The sequence below is a fragment of the Pelmatolapia mariae genome, linkage group LG18 (assembly GCF_036321145.2).
Source record: "Pelmatolapia mariae isolate MD_Pm_ZW linkage group LG18, Pm_UMD_F_2, whole genome shotgun sequence".
NCBI lineage: Eukaryota > Metazoa > Chordata > Actinopteri > Cichliformes > Cichlidae > Pelmatolapia > Pelmatolapia mariae.
Window position 1 is genome coordinate 4,779,704 of NC_086243.1, and position 12,000 is coordinate 4,791,703.

The 12,000-nt window shown below is 45.0% G+C and overlaps 1 protein-coding gene across 9 annotated transcripts in view; it reads left to right on the forward strand.

Moving 5' to 3' along the window:
- astn1 (astrotactin 1) overlaps nt 1-12,000 on the forward strand; it is a 435,323-nt gene that overhangs the window by 233,151 nt on the left and 190,172 nt on the right. The gene's annotated exons all lie outside the window — the stretch shown is intronic.

Below are 12,000 nucleotides of genomic sequence, written 5' to 3' on the forward strand. Positions count from 1 at the left end.
GGTTACTTTGATGCTTTGTCTCACTCTCCTTATTTTTTGTTTTAACAGTTTTTAGAAATCTGTAAGGAAAAGGCAATAGAGCTTATTAATTTACCTCTGTATTCGATAAATACTAGCCAAGGGATCAGTATTAGAACTTAGAATGGATTGGTGGATCTCCAGTTCGAGATCTGAAGCCTTGCTTGTTGTGCTATTTTGAATTGCAGTGCAGAGGTATTGCATTAAGTGTTTAGAAATTACAGCTGGTTTGTACATATTGCTGCATTTTCTAAGACTCAAAATGTGTTGGAGAAGAAACAATTTTAGATATGAAGATTATTTTTAATACTTGGGTGGAAATACTCTGCAGTCATGCCTGAAGTCTAGAACCAATGGCCATCACAAAACACTGTATTTCTTCTTTAGAAGCTCTGCCAGGTCTTTACTACAGTCACTTCAGTGGTGGTGTACAGAGACATTGTACAAATACTTAACAGACCAACTGTGTTTACTCTTTGAAGTATTGCTTGCTTTACGTTCCTGTATATATCTGAACTCATGAATAATATAAGACAGGAGAGTGGTTTAAGTTTTTCTTTCTGTGGACTAAACTGAGATATTTACCATGTTGCATATTTGTCGATGTAAAACATAGCTTGTGCTTTATTATCCCTCATCAGCATTATATTTAGTTATCAGGAAACACACTGCCAGCAAAAGCAAGCTTGTTATATTTTAAATGCACGGAGGATTAGAACTACCTAACTTTCAGCACTACTTCTTAGCCAACAGGCTCCAATTTATCTCAGGATGGCTAAAACATACCCTCTTAGATGAACCTTGGCTAGATGTAGAACAAGCACTTTGCAATAATCTAGAGATTTCAGATCTACCATTTATCAGCTCAAACATCCAACGACATGAATGCTTCAAAAGCGTCAACATTAGCTCCTCTCTGACAGCATGGTGGGAGTTTCTGAAGTTGACAGAGTCTTCATTAATCCCATGCAAACGTACACCTATCTGGAACAACCCTGACATATTACAAAACAATAATATGATAAACTTTTCAGATTGGAGTGGTAAAGGAATCAAATATTTAGAACATATACTAGAAGGAACAGAATTTATTTCATTTGACAGACTAGTTACACAATATGGGATCAACAAGAAAAGATTTTTAGAATATCAACAAATTAAATCCATAGTAAAAAAGAAATTTAAACCGGGTCAAGTTGAACTACAAACACCACCAAGTGTGGTTCAATTTCTTACTCTTAAAACCCCCAAATTACTATCCAAAATATACAGAATGCTTTCTAAAATAGATGAATCAATATCACTTCCTATTGCAAAATGGGAAGCGGATTTATCAGTTAACTTAGACCAAAACTTTTGGTCTCAGATTTGCTTAAAAACCTTTCATCTAATTAGAAATCCCAGTCTTCAATTAATTCAATACAAAATACTACATAGAGTGCACTATACAGGTCATCGGATGTTCAAGATGGGCTTTACGTCTACCAACAACTGCTCACACTGCCAAACCAATTCACCGGACAATTATATCCACGCTCTTTGGTTCTGTCCACCAGTTCAGAAGTTTTGGCGCGAGATATGTGAAGACTTATCGAAGTGTCTGAAATGTAACATTCCAACTTCCCCTTTAGTGTGTTTGTTGGGCAGCTTAGATAATGTCACTTCAGAAAAGAATATAGCCCACATGGTTTTCACTGCCCTATGCATAGCCAAGAAAACAGTCCTCATGAACTGGAAAAATAAAAATAATCTTAATTCTAACCAGTATAGAAATTATCTATTAGATTACATTAGTCTTGATACAGCCTCTGCCACCACATCAGATCAATTGCTCTGGGCTCCTTTGATCAGCTCCATCACCTAGTGGGGGTGGGGGGTCATAGTTTGGTCCCACCTTCACTGTTGTGATTGGTGTGGGGGTAGGGACAGGCTTAGGGCGTCGGGGGGTTCCCCAGGAGCATCTTCCTTGGGGGGCTCAACCCGGGGTAGCGGTCATGGCCAATTAAGGGCTCTGTTGGCTCTTAGGTGACGGTTTCCTCGTGGCTGCGTGCTGCGGGGCTAGGGGAGGGTCTGTGCTGATGGACGTGGGTTACTGACCTGGTAGCCTGGCTGCCCCTGGGTGGGTCCGGGACAGCCGTGAGGTTCTGGGGGCGCTCCGTCTCTGGGCTGGGGCCCTGGCCGGGCCTCGGGGGCTCGGGTCCTGGTTGGTGTGTTGCTGGGGTTGTGGGCGGGTGGGTATATGGGGGCCCAGTCCTGGCGCAGGGCGCCGCCGGTGCATCGAGCCACCTGGGGGACTCTTCAGCTGGTGGGGGAGGTTGTCACATCTTGCAGGAGCTTTCCTCTCCTCAGGAATTCTCTCTGCAGGAGGGGGAGATATAGGAGAGGTGGAGGAAGATCTCAGCCTGGGCGTCTATTGTCTTGTGTAGTCTGGAAGATGAGTGGATGATGGGGTGGGTGCAGTTTTCTCTGTAGTGGGGTCGGGTGGGCTGTCCCGGGCTCTGTGGGGCCGGGCGGCGCTGCTGCACTGGGCCCTGGTCCGGATGGGCCTGGGCCCCCTTTCCCTGGCGGGTTGCAGAGCATGGGGGTGCCTACTGGGGTCAGCGGGGGAGCTGGCCCCAGGGAGGGGTCACTTGCCCCTCCCTTTCTTCCCTCCCCATCTCCAGCTGCCTCCCTCTTCCCGCTCCACCACAATCACCCACACATGCAGGGCCTTGGGGTAGGGGTGTGTCACCAGGGTGCAGAGGAGGCATCCCCCCCCTCTGTCCCCTTCTGGCTGCCTCTGCCTCAATTTTATCTCACAACTTAGACATTCACATTACTCACACTCTCATAACACATACATATAGGATCTTGGGGGTGGGCTCACAACACGGACTCCAAATTACCATCAGGGTGTACACCGCACCCCTGGCGTCGTTGCCCACCTCTCAATTTTAAATACACGTAGACATTGAGGGCTAGCAGGAGGGGCTATGCGCTTACCTGCTGCTCTCTGGCAGGTAGCTCCATGCCCTCCTGGGTTTTAATTGCACCTTAGAACACATATACATCAACACTACATATGAGCGGGTAGAGGGAGGTTTGGAGTCTTCTCACACCCCCGGTCTCTGCGGCCTGCTGGAGCGGGGGGGCTAGGAGGAGAAGTTGGCCGTCCGACTGGGGTCTGGTGTGTGGGGCCTCCCTGCTGCTGCGGAGTCGGGGCAGTCTGCTTCTCCCCACTGCAGGGAAAAGGGTAACACCACCTGGGTCTGGGTGCAGTTTCCCCCTCCAGGGGCAAGGGTACCTAGACCCAGTTCTTAGAGTACGCTTGGGGAGTGTGATTGTGTGTACAGCGTCTCTTTATGTCTGTCTCCACGTTGGTTGAGTGTGGAGTAATTGCCTATGAGAGCATGAGGGTGGGAATGGATGTTTGTATTTGAGTGTGCCTGTATGTCTGTGTCTATATGTCAGGTTGGGTATCAGACGCCACCTCTCTGGGGACATCTCAGGCCCTCCAAGGTTTGGAGGCCTATCTCCCCCCACCACTTCCCCTGCCGGTGGCAGACGCCCTCAGACATCGATGCGTTGGTGGTTCTTTGTGTCCTTGGTGGCTGCTTATCCGGGCCTGGAACCTGGGGCTCGCTCGGGCCACTTTGGGGGTGGGGTGCCCTCGGCCTCTCGGCCTGGGGCTCGGTCACTCAGGCACAGCTGGCTGCCGGCGGAGCTCACGGGCACGTCACTGCAACCCCCCCTGGCTTCTGCTCCGCGGCTGCTGAGTGATCCCTCATCTGGGACTCTCCTCAGCTCTTTCTGGGACAGTGGCGCGGCTGCCCCTCTGTTGGTCTTCCTTGGTCTCTTGTGTTCTGGGGGCCTCTGGATGTCTGGAGTTTTGATCTCCTCCATACCTGCTTCATGCCCTGGAGGATGGGACTGTGGCCCCTCACACCCTCTATCAGATCATTACATTAAGGAACCTTTTAAATACAAGCGCGCTCATGCTCACAGGTGTACACACAGGTGATCACACACACAAACTACACCCTTTTTGGCTCCTACCTCAAAGCACACTGTGCGCTGTCGATCTTACGTGCTGCACAATAATGTTTAATATTAAGTATTTAGTGTTATATTCCCATATATCATTGTGATGTTGTTTATTCTATTACTCTCGTTTTCTTCTGCTTGTTTTCTTTTTTCTTTCTCAACAGGTGATCCAGGTGATCGATATATGTATTTTTTGTCTGCTTATTTTGTTGGTTTTTGTTTTTTGCCCTTTATCCCCGTCCCTCTTCTCCGCTGTTTTTTTTTTTTGTTTTGTTTTGTTTTGTTTTTTCCCCCCGCTTTCTTTCTCCCTTTTCTTTTCCCCTGTCCCGTATCTAGCAAGTAAAAAAAATAAAATAAAATAAAATAAAATAAACAATAAAAGGTATATCAAATGGACCATTACGGCAAGGCTGGGATGGTCCATTTGGTAAAGTAAATCTGTTGGGCATCTTTCTTCGCCTTTAGACAACAATTCTGATGGCAAAAGAACCAAACGGGACAGGTTTAAAAAAAATATATATATATATTTTAAATGCACGAACACAATCCTTAAATAATTACTTACATATTTATCATTTGTATTTTTTTAAAACTGACAGCTGTCAGCTGCAGTATGGGCTTGCAAAATTCACACAAAGAAAATATAGTATGAGTGGAAAAGCTTGTACAAAACTCCCAAAAAGTTTTCTGGCTACTTCTCAGGGAAAACTCTGAATCTGTGGTTCATGATTCAAGTCAGTAATGAATGTGAAGGAAAAATAGGTAGAACATTAGCAAAATAATTTTTCATTTGACAACTGTGAGGAGGAGGCGGGAGGCTGGTGGGTTGTGCCACCACTGCCGTGATTCATTAGTGAGCGGTACCAGAAGCCATCGTGCTCTATTCTCTTCATTACCAGTGCAGCACATGGCTCCATGTTTGAACAGCGCGCAGCCGTCCAGTGTGAAACAGCTGCCGTGAACACAGAAAACATGAAGAAAAAACCCCTTGGCTTGCTGTATATCAAGCAATTCCAGAAGGCCAAAAATTTGTATCATCCATCTGGACACCTCATTAGCTACAGAGTTTGACCTCACTGCTTTTTTTTTTTCTCGCCCAGCTTAGCTTTACAGCTTTAAATCTTTGAAATCGTGCTGAGCAATCATGACTTCTTTATTGACTAATTTAAAAGGAAAACAGCAAACAGCAGTTTGACAGAAAAGTTATCTCGAAAGCACCACTCTGTTTTGGCAAAAACATTTTTTCCTTTCTTTTTTTTTTCCTCGGTGCTAGAATTTAAGTTGTAGAACTTGCAGATATTTTGTAAAGAGTAGGCAGATGCAGTGAAGGGGATATCCTCTATCTGCCTGTCTGTATAAGTAATAACTCTCTTCTTCATGTTTTACAACAATAGTCAGTGTGAAATTAATAATTATGTTTCAGCATATTTTTCCAGGAATGCTTCATTTGGGCAGCTTGCTGGCTAAGCTTATTCCAGGCACCTGGGTAACTGTCTCTAAATTGCCTCACAGTGTAGAAAGCAGCAGATTGCAGGATGGCTTTATCACTTGTTGTTGATATAACGGCAGTGATACAAGGCCAGTCAGGGCAGCAATTCAAAACTGCGTCATACTGAGGTTATGTGCAAAGGTGATGGACAATCAAATGACAACAGTGTAGCACTGGTTCCAACTGGCATTTATTGGAAACTTCAGAGGATATTAAAACCGCCTAATCTAAATGGATCTCCTACTGTCAAGTCCCCAAGCCCTTCACTCTCCTCTTTGTGCCTTCCTTTCTGCCTGCACAGCTCAAACCTTTTTATCCCTATATTGCTCCTGGGTTTGCAGTGCACGTAGCCCAGAACACAGTCCGATGTAGCAGCACTTCTCCTCTCCACCTCCACCTTTGTATTAGGCCTTGGCTGTGGGCTTTACTGAAGAGTAATATCATGAATTGAGATATCATTTCAAAGCATCCGGCATGGTGCTTTAGAAGCACACAGTATACTCTAGGGCGCAGCCATTTTCCCACTTTTCTCCTCCAATGATAGAAGAACTGATGCTTGATGCTTAGGGGTATATGGAAAGTACAATATGGTGGTCCACATATATAGATTTACTGTATAAAGAAGTCAAAATCTATCATGGAGAGAGCTGAACTCTTCATGTGTGGAAATCATATGGCAGCAGCTCAATGCATTTAGGCATGTAGACATTCTGAAGTTAAATCACCGTTCTTTTCCATTCTGATGCTCCATTTTAAGTGGCAACCTTCTCTAGGATTTACAGAGAAGGTTGCCCCTCCGATGGTGCGTCTGGAAGAAGACAAACATCACCCTCATCACCAAAATCCGCCTGTACTGCACACTGGTATTGCCCATTCTTCTCTATGGATCCGAGACCTTGGTCATCCTCAAGCACGACCTCAACAAGCTCGAGGTATTCCAAATGCGCCATTTGCACCAGATTCTCCGAGTGTCCCTCCCTTCCCGTCTCAGCACGATATGTAGTCAATGTCACCAGCAACACTCGATGGAAGTGCTGATCCAGAAGCAACGACTGCAATCTTAAACAACAATGTCTAACCCTCAAGGCCAGAGATCACAAGGCCTAGAAGTGCATCGTTGACCAAGATGGAAACCCTAAGGCACCCACAGCGACGTATTGGCTTCGTGGCTGACCTCCCCTGCAGACCGCCAGCTAGGGACAAAAATAAGAAAAAGAAAAAGGGTTTACAGTAAATGGTCAGAGAAAAAAAATACATATAAAACTATGTCCCGTGATGGCAGTTCTCTTGGTTCCAGAGGTCTGAGGAGAATGGCTAAACTGCTTCAAGCTGATAGGAAGCAAACAGTAACTCAGATAACTTTTTACAACCAAGGTATGTAGAAGAGCATCTGTGAATGCACAATGTACTGAACCTTGAAGCGGATGATAATAATAAATAGTATCCTGATTCTCAGCTGCCATTCATGTCAGCTAACAATTCACACAAGTCACCAAAATGGGATTAGAAATTTTGAAAAAATGTTGCCTGTTGATGGGCTCCGCCAGGGCTGCCCTTTGTCACCGATTCTGTTCATAATTTTTATGGACAGGATTTTTAGGCGCGGCCAAGTGGCGGAGGGCTTTCCCTTCGGTGACCTCAGAATCTCATCTCTGCTTTTCACGGATGATGTGGTTCTGTTGGCTTCATCGGGCGATGGCCTCCAGCTCGCACTGGAACGGTTCGCAGCCGAGTGTGAAGCAGCGGGAATGAGGATCAGCACCTCCAAATCTGAGGCCATGGTTCTCAGCCGGAAAAGGGTGGAGTGCCCACTCCGGGTCGGGGATGAGTTCCTGCCCCAAGTGGAGGAGTTCAAGTATCTCAGGGTCTTGTTCTCGAGTGATGGGAGAAGGGAGCCGGAGATCGACAGACAGACTGGTGCTGTGGACGCAGTGATGCGGACGCTGCATCGGTCTGTCGTGGTGAAGAGGGAGCTGAGTGTAAAAGCAAAGCTCTCAATTTACCGGTCGATCTACGTCCCTACCCTCACCTATGGCCACGAGCTGTGGGTAGTGACTGAAAGAACGAGATCGCAGATACAAGCGGCGGAAATGAGCTTCCTCCGAAGGGTGGCTGGCCTCTCCCTTAGAGATAGGGTGAGAAGTTCAGCCATCCGGGAGGGGCTCAGAGTAGAGCCGCTGCTCCTCCACATCGAAAGGAGCCAGTTGAGGTGGTTCGGGAATCTGACAAGGATGCCTCCTGGGCGCCTCCTGGGTGAGGTGTTCTGGGCATGTCCCACCGGGAGGAGGCCCCGGGGCAGACCCAGGACACGCTGGAGAGATTATATCTCTCGGCTGGCCGAGGAGCGCCTTGGTGTTCCCCCGGATAAGCTAGAGGAGGTGGCTGGGGAGAGGGAGGTCTGGTCTTCTCTGCTTAGGCTGCTGCCCCCGCGACCCGGCCCCGGATAAAGCGGAAGAAGATGGATGGATGGATGGATGTTGCCTGGCCTGATAAGTCCACCGTGAAATTCACAGAATAGGGTCAGAGCTTGGTCTAAGCCCCATGAAAGCATTGACCATCCTGCCTTGTATCAACAGTTCATGCTGGTCCTTAGTACTAACCCATTTAAATGCCACAGAGTAATGTTGCAGACAATGTCCATCTCTGCCCCTTGCCATGTCTAAAGCTCAAATGATCTCAAATTCATGTCTTGACCAGCCCCAATTTACAGCCAGCTGATCTCAATCCAACAGAGCGCCTTTGGGTGGTAGAATGGGACATTTGTATCATGGATATGCAGGCAATTGTGTGATGCTGCAACTGTGTGATGCTGTCATGTCAATATGAACCTAATTTTGTTCTGTTGTACCTTCTGAACTGACTTTATCCTTAGTTGCATAAATTACAGAAAGTTTAATTTCAGGTCACTTTCCATGACCAGTTGTTCATTTTTGAAAACACTACCTCCATAATGAATGGACTCAATATCTCAGGCAAACTTATCAACGTGTCTTACAGCATCTTCAAAACACTGTTGTAGCTGCTGTGTTGAATGTCATAAGAAAAGAAGGCATAACCCTCAAGCTCTTTTATATTTAAGATGTTTCTAAATAAACTGGCATACTCTTCCATCGCCTTGTCACAAATGATGCAAGCATCACATAAATGCCTCATGAAAGCTGACAAGCAATCACTCGTGGTCCATAAATGCACTCTGTGGAGCTTCAGGCAGAACAAATGTGTTACGCAGAAGAGTACATATTTGCCTTATACTTCTTTTTGCTTGTACAGAAAACATTTTACAGTAGTGTGCAGTTCAGTGTAATAGTCAGTAGTCTTGCAATGCTCTACCTGTCATGTTAGTAAGTGTGTTTCATTCACTGTTGAGAGATCTCATAATCTCTGTGACCACAGACCTTTTTTTTTCTGGCTGACACATTGTCATTATTTTTTTAAACGTTTCCCTTTGCCATGTTACATAACTTTGTTTATGACTGATGTGCCAGTAAGTCAGGCAGCAAAAATCTGGCCTGGGTGTTCCTGAAACTTGCCTTATGCTGCCTTAAAACCTTGTTTATGAAATGCTTATTTTTGGATCTCTGCCATAGCTGACTTACACTGATTAGTTGGATTCACTTTGCTAAGGCTCACATGTATACTTGCCTAATATCAGCTAAAGATCCAGAGCACAAAAACACATTTATTTAACAATAATGATAATATTTGGTACTGTATTCATTTCTGTTAGACTCTTTTAATATGACTTAAATGCTAAGCTTTGTTTTCATTTCAAAATTTAGAAAGAAATGTGGAAGAAGTTGCTGTAGCACTCAGGGGTTTGTGATTCGGGTAGAGGTTGTTTTGTTGGGCGGCGGGTGATCTAATGGCTGTGTGTGTGTGCTAACTTAAATCCAAACAGTTATTCCCATAGCTAGAGATGCTATGGCAGTATTTGATGAGCCATTTATTAGATTTTTGGGAAGGCAGTTGTATCATACTAAGGTCATGCAGAGCACCCACAAACAGTCAAGCGACAACAAACTGGACAAGATAGTGGAGTATTTAGCTACATTTTTTGTAGGTATCAAACTCTAAAAAAATAAATAGATGGCTATCATTGGTAGCAAAAAAATAATCTGAAGTTAAATAGAATTGTTAGAAGCAATCCCCAAACTTCCTAGAATTGGAAACTGCTCATAATTCCCTAATTTATGGACAATTTGACTTCTCTGATACGTCATACTGTATAACCACTTTGACTCAGGCATGAACCTCTGTTATAAAACCAGTTTATATGACTATGAAAGTTCTGGCCAAATTTCCATTGGGATTTCAGCATTGTAATATTTTATGTAGTGCCACTGATTTTAATGCTTTTATAACTGGACTTGTCACAAACTCTACACTCAATTAAGGGCATGACTTTCTGGAGCTTCCTATCTGCCTAATTAAAGGAGATTCAGGATTTTAAAACTTTGCCAGACAAGTTATGCTTTAGGTCAAATCTGTTCACAACTGCAATCATACTGTAGCTTATAGTAATGCATATGAACTTGCAATACAAATGTTATTATGATCTGCTTTGTTTGGTTTTTATTGGTGTAGGTATTCACTTTTACCAACCATCTATCGGTGTATTTTCTTCTGTTTATCCGATTAAGGCTTACAAGGGGGTTGCAGTCTATACCAGCTGTTATAGGGCGAGAGGTGGGCTACACCCTGGACACCTCAGTGTAGGGTGATAGACTGGACAGTCTGTCAGGGGCTTTAATGTTTCACAAAATGGATTTTAAACATGTGTTGGTGTCCAACAGGCATGTGTCTGCAATTGTTAATGTTTTTCTGTGCAGATACTATTTTGTTGACAAAAAAGCCTCGTTTTGCTGCCCATGACAGCCCAGTTTTTCTTGCTATACCCACAGGAAGCTAAATCAGGTCAGTTAAACCAATCGCCTCATTACTTTCAGTGAAGCCGATCTGAGTATAGCAAAGAGAGAGGAAAATGCTTAATTCTTTTTAATTTCCAGAAATTCTGAAAATCGGAATATAGGTGATATATAACATAAAAATGAACGTCACCCACAGTGTTGAAAAAGTGACGATAAATCAGCAGCACACCACAAGAGGACCAACAAAAGTTAAATGAGCCTGTTTGCGACCAGAGAAAAGTTTTCATTCCAAAACAGTTCAGGACAGAAAGTTTTGTAGAGCCAGCAGCTCACCAGCTGGCAACATAATCATTCAGTCAGTGGTACTGATCAACAATCTTGTCACCCCCTACGTGGATATATTATGGTCATTATGTTCTGTGGGCCAGTAGCAGTCTTACTTACTGGCCCTTTAAGACAGATGGTCCGTCATATGCTCATTGAATTCTTTCCTATAAACATTTGCTATGTCTCAGCTGTATGACAGCAAGTTGTGTGAAAGACAGAGAGAAAACTTGCTTCAGTTTAGAAATCTTGGCTGGGGCTGTGGTGACACCATCCACATGAAGTCACCTGGGGCATCTTCTTACCTTACTGCACCTGTTCACTTGGCCTCCACCATTCCACTGAGTGCACAAACACAAGCATCAGATGCAAAGCTCTCCAAGCCCCAGCTTGCTGGCTCTACGCCACGTCTGCTGGTCTCCTGGCAGGCCACGGGCATTATAACAGCGCCTGCAGTTAATTGCAAGGCTCAGGTAATTGTCCGTCGGTTAGACAGACGTGCAGAGGCGGTGTAAGTGAGAGGAACGTCTGTTGAGGTGCGATGGGCGCCACCCCTCCGTCCCTTGCTGATTCGACCAGGTTTCGTTGCTATGGTCAGTGTATTTGTCACAATGTCAGCACTCCTTGTTCCAGCCCTCTCCAGCCCTCGCAGGGGTGAAATCATTCATCTTCCTATTCATCTCCGGGCTTGGAAGCCATTCATCATGAGGCCAGAGACCTCCATCAATTATTCCGATGGGAGAAAGAGTGAGGAAAGAGAGGCTTTTGAAAGGCAAATACATCTTGATTTAATTGGAAAGCAAGTATGCTCAAGGCTGCTAAGCAGATTTCCCCCAAGATGGAGCTTTAGAGATAACTGACCAGAATAGAGACGATGGACAAAGAAAATTGAGGAGAACAAGAGACAATAGAGTGTAAGAAAGATGGAAGGAAAGCCCATGAAAATTTTAGAGGATGAAAGAAAGCAAAGAACAAAAACCTCGAAGAAGACTCAACAAGTAAATGAATGACAGCCATTTTTCTGTGCTGCCTCCAGGCAGGAGAAGAGCAGAGCCGGGACAAAGGAATCAATTGGTGGAGGTTAAAAGGTCAGCGAAGCAGTCTTGACCTGCTCTCATCCTCTGCCAGCAGTCATAATGACACTGCCTCTGCAACACACGTCACATTTGTATCTTTGTCCGTGTGAATTCTCAGAAAGATGTAACGCAACAGAGAGCGCCAAAGGTGAAAGCGTTGTCCCTTCCAGTCATCACAGCTTTGCAGCAGCTCCCTTGTCAT